Raw genomic sequence first — 6,764 nt, forward strand, 5'->3', positions numbered from 1 at the left:
CCCCTGGCGCCTCTGCCCCTTGGAGCTGGTGGCCGGAAAGAGCTTTGCTGCTGCCCCAAAGCTTGCGAGGAGTACTGTGGCCTTTGCTGTTGACTCCCTCTATCATCACTCTGAGTAGAGTTATGAATTGACCTGACGTGCCTCGAATGGAATCTTCCTCCGAAGCCCCTGGTCATTTCAGAGAACCTGTATGCTTCCTCCCTTCTTTGGCGGAAGTCATTGTCAGCTCGAATATACTCGTCCATCTTCTAGAGCAGCTTCTCCAAAGTTTGAGGAGGCTTCCTGGCAAAGTATTGGGCTGAAGGTCCCGGCCGAAGCCCCTTAATCATGGCCTCAATGACAATTTCATTGGGCACTGTTGGTGCCTGAGCCCTCAGACGCAGGAACCTTCGGACATACGCCTAAAGGTATTCTTTGTGGTCCTGGGTGCACTGAAATAAAGCTTGAGCAGTGACCGGCTTCGTTTGAAACCCTTGGAAGCTGGTTACCAGCATGTCCTTTAGCTTTTGCCATGAGGTGATTGTTCCTGGCCGAAGAGAGGAATACCAGGTTTGTGCAACACTCTTGACAGCCATGACGAAAGACTTTGCCATGACTGCACTATTGCCACCATACGAAGATATGGTTGCTTCATAACTCATCAAGAATTGCTTCGGGTCTGAATGACCGTCGTACATGGGGAGCTAAGGTGGCTTGTAAGACTGGGGCCAAAGTGTAGCCTGCAGTTCTGTTGACAGAGAAGTATCATCAAAAGCAAAATTTCCATGATGGAAATCTTCATACCAGTCGTCCTCGTTGTAGAAGCCCTCCTGATGAAGCTCTCTGTGCGGAGGCCTTCGGTTCTGGTCATCTTGAGCAAGATGACGAACTTCTTCAGAGGCTTCGTCTATCTGCCTTTGCAAGTCAGCTAGACGAGCCATCTTTTCCTTCTTCCGTTGGACTTGTTGATGAAGCATCTCCAAGTTTTGGATTTCTTGATCCAAGTCGTCCTCCGGAGGCGTTGGACTGGTGGCCTTCCTCTTCTGGCTTCGGGCCTCCCTAAGAGAAAGGACATCCTGATTAGGGTCCAGCGGCTGCAGAGTAGCAGCCCCTGTTGCTGAAGCTTTCTTCGGCGGCATGACAAAAGTGATGCTTGCCGAAGGTGTTCAAAACTCAAAAAATGGAAGTGAGTTCACCGGAGGTGGGCGCCAATGTTGGGGACTTGTTCTCAAATGCTAAGAGTTAAGAACAAGGCAACATAAAAATGTTAAATGTTATAGTCCTTCGTCCTTCGAAGCATTATCTCCCTTCGGATATAATGAATCCCGGACGAAGGTTATGAAGGACAAGCCTTCATAAGTGCAATAAATGATGAAGAAGGATTCATACACAAGATATGAAAAATAATATGAAAACTTCAAACATTGTTATTAATTTATTTTTATTTGTATTACTGTATTAACAATAACAAATTACAAATGTACCTTCGGCTTGAAGGAAAGCAAGGGCATAAGCGTGAAGCGAGAGTAAAATGCCAAGTCAGCGCGCCCAGTACGGGAGTACTGTTCATCTATTTATAGGCAAGGGACGCAGCCGATGTAGAATTACATTCATGCCCTTTACATTTATCAATAACTCTATAGTAATTCTTCGAGGTCTAATTTGCCTTTTCATCTTTAAGTCGGTTCCCCTTTTCTGCTATTATGCCGAAGCTTTTCTACGCACAGCTTCGTGATCACCTTATCCTTCGTCATAATCGCTTTCCATCTCGCTCAAGCTTCGTCCTGACCATATTCTTGTATACTCATGACCCGATTCCGAAGATACTGTTGGGGACTTGTTCTCAAATGCTATGAATTAAGAACAAGGCAACATAAAATGTTAAATGTTAACGTCCTTCGTCCATGAAACATTATTCCCTTGAGGATAATGAGCCTTGGACGAAGGTTGATGAGAATATAATTACGAAGGTTAAGTCTTCGTAATAAAATTTCAATAGATTGTATAAGATAACATAAAATAAAGGGTATAAAAAGGTAAATAAATCATAAACGAATTATATTATATTTACTTAATATATTGAATCATTGAATACAATTATACCTCTGCTTTGGCAAAGATTGGTTCCCGAAAGATGCGATTGCAATTACCAGAATGCGTGAACAGTAAAGGAATATTGTTCACTATTTATAGACACAGGACACAGCCTGTGAAGAATTACAATTATGCCCCTCATAAAAGTTTACAACATTGACTCAGACCCTTATGGACTAAAAGGTCATTCTATCTTTAAGTCGGTTTGTAATACCGAAGCTTCATGAAGAGGAACCTTCGGCCATCCCAAACAAACAGCTTCAGCCGAAAACCACTTCTTCCTACAAGACCTTCGGCGACGAAGCATAGTCCCAACAGTAGCCCCTTTCGTGGTGCTAGATCGTTTTTCGTAACGAGCTTGATCCGTGAAAAAAGTCTCTTAAGCTTCGGGGAGCCGAAGGTCCAAAAAACACCTTCCCTGAGCTCGTTGTCGAGAAACGATTCAGTTTCCCAGCGCGTAGTGGTCCCACCTTGCAGAGTTACTGTTTGTCTCTGCGGTCCATCGCGCAGCGAGTGCAAGCGGGTGTCCGCCTGGTGTAAAAATCCTGGCGCTTCGCCTTCTTACCTGCAGTACTATATAAACAGACGAGTAGGTGTGAAGTTACCACAGCATTCATTGCTATTTGCACTGTTTTGCTGCCAAAATTTTTAACCATCGCCGAAGCTTGACTTTCGGAATCGAACGAAGCTCCAACTTGAAGCCTGCTTCGTCAAAAGAAAAAACTTTGGAAGAAAAAAGTATTTAATTTCCACAAATTCAGAATTAAATGGCCAGAGTGCGTTCTACCGCTAGGGTTGAGCGTGAGGGGGGCGAAGCTGAAGGTTCGGAGACTGTTCCCATCTCCGAAGCGATGCAAAGATCCGGACTGGTAACTTCGGAAAAGATCCCCAGTGATGATGCAGAACAAGCAGAACAAGCAATTGCCGAAGCAGAAGAAGAAGATATTGAGGAAACTGATCCCGAAGATGATTATCGCATTGCCATGCCAAGCAAGCCCAGCCACTTGGACTTCGGAAAGTCTACTGTTTCGAAGGCTGATCTCTCCAAGATGGTAAAGTCGGGCTTTTTCAATGAAAATCAGAAGAAGCTATTACGCTTCGGGGGAGAAGAGACTACCCCAAAGCCGGAGAAGGATGAAATTGTCATTTTCAAAAGCTTTCTAAAGGCTGGATTAAGATTCCCCCTACATGGGATTATTGCAGAGGTACTGAAGAGGTTCGGTATCTATTTTCATCAGTTGACTCCTAACGCTATTGTTAGGCTTAGTGTTTATATCTGGGCCCTCCGAAGCCAAGCGGTGGAGCCGTTTGCGGACAGCTTTTGCCGAGTTCACGAACTGCACTATCAGACAAAGGCTAGAAAAGATGGATTGCATGACAATTTTGGTTGCTATAATTTCGCTTATCGGAAAACCACAAAGTTTCCTGTAATCAGCTACCGGAGCAAACGGGCAGCAGGCTGGAAGTCGGAGTGGTTCTATGTCAAGGTTGATGACGACAAGGAGAAGCTTGTGCAAAGTCCACTCGAACTAATCTTCGGAGAAACCCGACCTCGCTGCAACATGACACCAGAAGGTCCAACACAACAAGCGTTGAATGAATTCAGAATTATTGCAGAGCATATCAGTACAAGAGACCTGGTTCAGGAGTTTTTGGCTTTCAAAGTTTTTCCTAGTTTAAAAGAATGGGAAATGCCGAAGCTAAAGGGGGAGAAGAAAGAAGGTGAACTTGTGCGTTTACCTTACTATTTCAAGTTTAAGAAATACTTTAAAACACCTTGCCAAGAGTGGCTGGATACAATTGAAGTAATGTGCAATGAAATACTTGGCAACTACTCCAAAAAAGAAGATCAATTGATGACTGCGGCCTTCAGCACCCGTCCGAAGCGAAGACTGAATCGAGTGCTGGACGCCTTGGGTTTTGAATACCCTGACTATGAAAATCTGAATAAAGGTGTCGGGGGCCAGAAAAGGAAAAGGATAACTGAAGCCTTAAATGAAGATGAGAAAGAACCATTAAAGAAGAAAATTCTGAAGAAGAGGAAAGCGTCTTCTCCGAAGCAAAAAATATCCGACGAAGAAGAAACCCCCGCATCACCCTCTGCCCCTGACGTGGAGGAAATTTTGAAGGTAATGACTGAATCCCTGCCTGCGAAGCTAAGTCCATTGGGGCCTCAACTGACAAAGTTTTTTCAGAAGGAAAAGGAGCCTGAAAAAACGAAGAAAACGACTAAAGCAAAGAGACAAAGAATCATCACTGTGACACAGGTCATTGACAAGACACCACCAAGAGCTTCAGCTCAGAAGACACCAGCGGCTGAGGAAAGAACAAATATTGAAATCACACCTTCGGAGGTCGCGGCTGCCGAAGCTGCCTCAATTGAAGATTTGAACCTGGAAAGCACAATTGAACACATCGACAAAATACTGCTAGACATGGCAACAGAAGAAGCTGCCACTGCCGCCGAAGAGGCTATTGCCGCAGTGCCGGGGAAAGAAAAGGGAATTGTTGACGAAGCTTCAGAGGACGAGGCCTTCATGTTTCAAAATTTAGTTGGAGAGAAATTGTCAAAACCCGAAATAGAAGAGCTTAAAGAGTATGCCAAATCTTGCGGGTACAAACCAGGAGCACTCCTCTTCGGAGGTATTGATGATGAAAAATTAGATTGTATTCGAGATCAAACTGGAGCCAAAGTTATCGGTACTCTGTCAAAGAGTATCGGTTTTCCGAAGCTAGAAACGGACATTAGCCGCTACCGACGACAACATATCGTTGGTAGTTTATTTTATTCCAATTTCAAGGTGAGCTACTTTTCCCTTAACTTTTATTGTTTTTAATAATGAAAACATGTCTAACGAAGGTTGTTTTCGTGCAGAGTATGCTGTTGAGCAAAGCCTTGAAAATGCAGCAAGATTTTGAAGACAAGAAACACGAAGTTATAATTGAAAATTTAGAAAGCAAAATAAAGGAGCAATCAGCTGCTATTGAGAAGAAGAACTTTGAGCTCCAAGCAACTGAAGGTTTATTGGCGGAGGCCGAAGCTAAAATAACAGAACTGAACACGAAGCTTCTCTGCCAATCTGAGCAGTTTGAACAAGAAAAGCAAGAACTTAATGCAAAACTTGAAGCCGAAGCTCAACAAAATTCAGATTTGAAAAAACTATTGGCGGGCCTTCAAGAAAAATGTTTGGAATTTAGCAACAAATGTATTCAACGATTAAGAAAAATTTTCCACTCAGTTGGAGCCAGCAGTGAGAAATTCACCCCCTCAGCTGAAGATTTACCGAAGACCTTCGAACATATTGAGGGTGAAATTGACGAGCTCGACGAAGTTATAGCTGGGCACGGTGACTTCTGTGCCTGGGTAGCTTCTCGGGGCACTGCTGCAGCTTTCCTAAAAGCTGGCTGCGATCATGGAAAGATTGTCAATAGGCCCAATTTTACTTTATCACCATCAATCCTAGATGACATTCCTGATCTCGCCCGAAGTATTTCCAATAGATTTGTAAAAATGATATGGACAAAAGGCGGGCGAGAAAAGGCTGGAGACGAAGCTCGGAGTCATCTTGAACCAGTAAGAAATCATACCTTGTTCTTACCTCTTCCTTCAAGCTCGATTTTGACTTACAACAACTTAATTCATGTAGGATGACGAAGCCGAAGTCGATGATTAAAAAGAATGACGCCGAAGCTAAAATTCCTCGAAGATTAAATAGGAGTAGACTGTAGACAGACTCAGGAAACTTTTGAGATAACTTTTGTAAATGTAACTAAATTTGTCTTTAATGAGTTCTGTTCATACCTTGTGTTATGCTCTTACCCTTCCATTAATGTATGCGAAGTGCTTTGTTGTGAACGAAATTATCTTTTTTGAGCCGAAGGCGAAAAAACACCTTCCCTTCTTTTCGTACACAGCGAAGCATAGAAAACAACATTTCCCTTTCTTCCGAAGCTCTCCTTTTTGTACGCGAAGAAGCTCTTCTCTTATGCCGAAGCAACCACTTATGCCATGATGATGATTATCCTACATATGCCTGGATGAATGTTTATGAATGCAAATGCTATGATGTAATGTGATGCGCAAATGATTGTCCAAACACATATCCGAAGCCATACTCTCAGCCATTATTTCCTTAGAAACAATCACACATCAGCTCTGCATTCCCTTAGGAACGACTTTGGAGCTTCTTCGCCTTTTACTTTCGTCGGAATCAGCGTTGACTTTTCGCTGTAAGCTCTGCATTCCCTTAGGAACGACTTTGGAGCTTCTTCGCCTTTTACTTTTGGCGGAATCAGCGTTGACTTTTCGCTGTAAGCTCTGCATTCCCTTAGGAACGACTTTGGAGCTTCTTCGCTTTTTACTTTTCGGCACTCGATGGTGCGCTCTTAGCTTTTACATTTACATTCCTTGGGGGATTTTGCTCTTATAGAACTAAAAAAGGAAATTACATATGATGGCCCCATTAAAAACCTTTCTCCCCCTTTAGAAAGGAAAAGGGTGCCATGAAAAAGAAAAAACATAAAAAATTACATCAAGTTACACATAATATCGTCGAAGCTCATCCGCATTCCAAGATCTAGGAATGTCGTTGCCGTCCATATCCTTCAATCTGTATGAACCGGGTCTTGACGAAGATGCTACTAAGAAAGGTCCCTCCCATTTCAACTGCAACTTGCCCACTGTGTCTGGG

Source organism: Zea mays, chromosome 9 (assembly GCF_902167145.1).
Source record: "Zea mays cultivar B73 chromosome 9, Zm-B73-REFERENCE-NAM-5.0, whole genome shotgun sequence".
Taxonomy (NCBI): Eukaryota; Viridiplantae; Streptophyta; class Magnoliopsida; order Poales; family Poaceae; genus Zea; species Zea mays.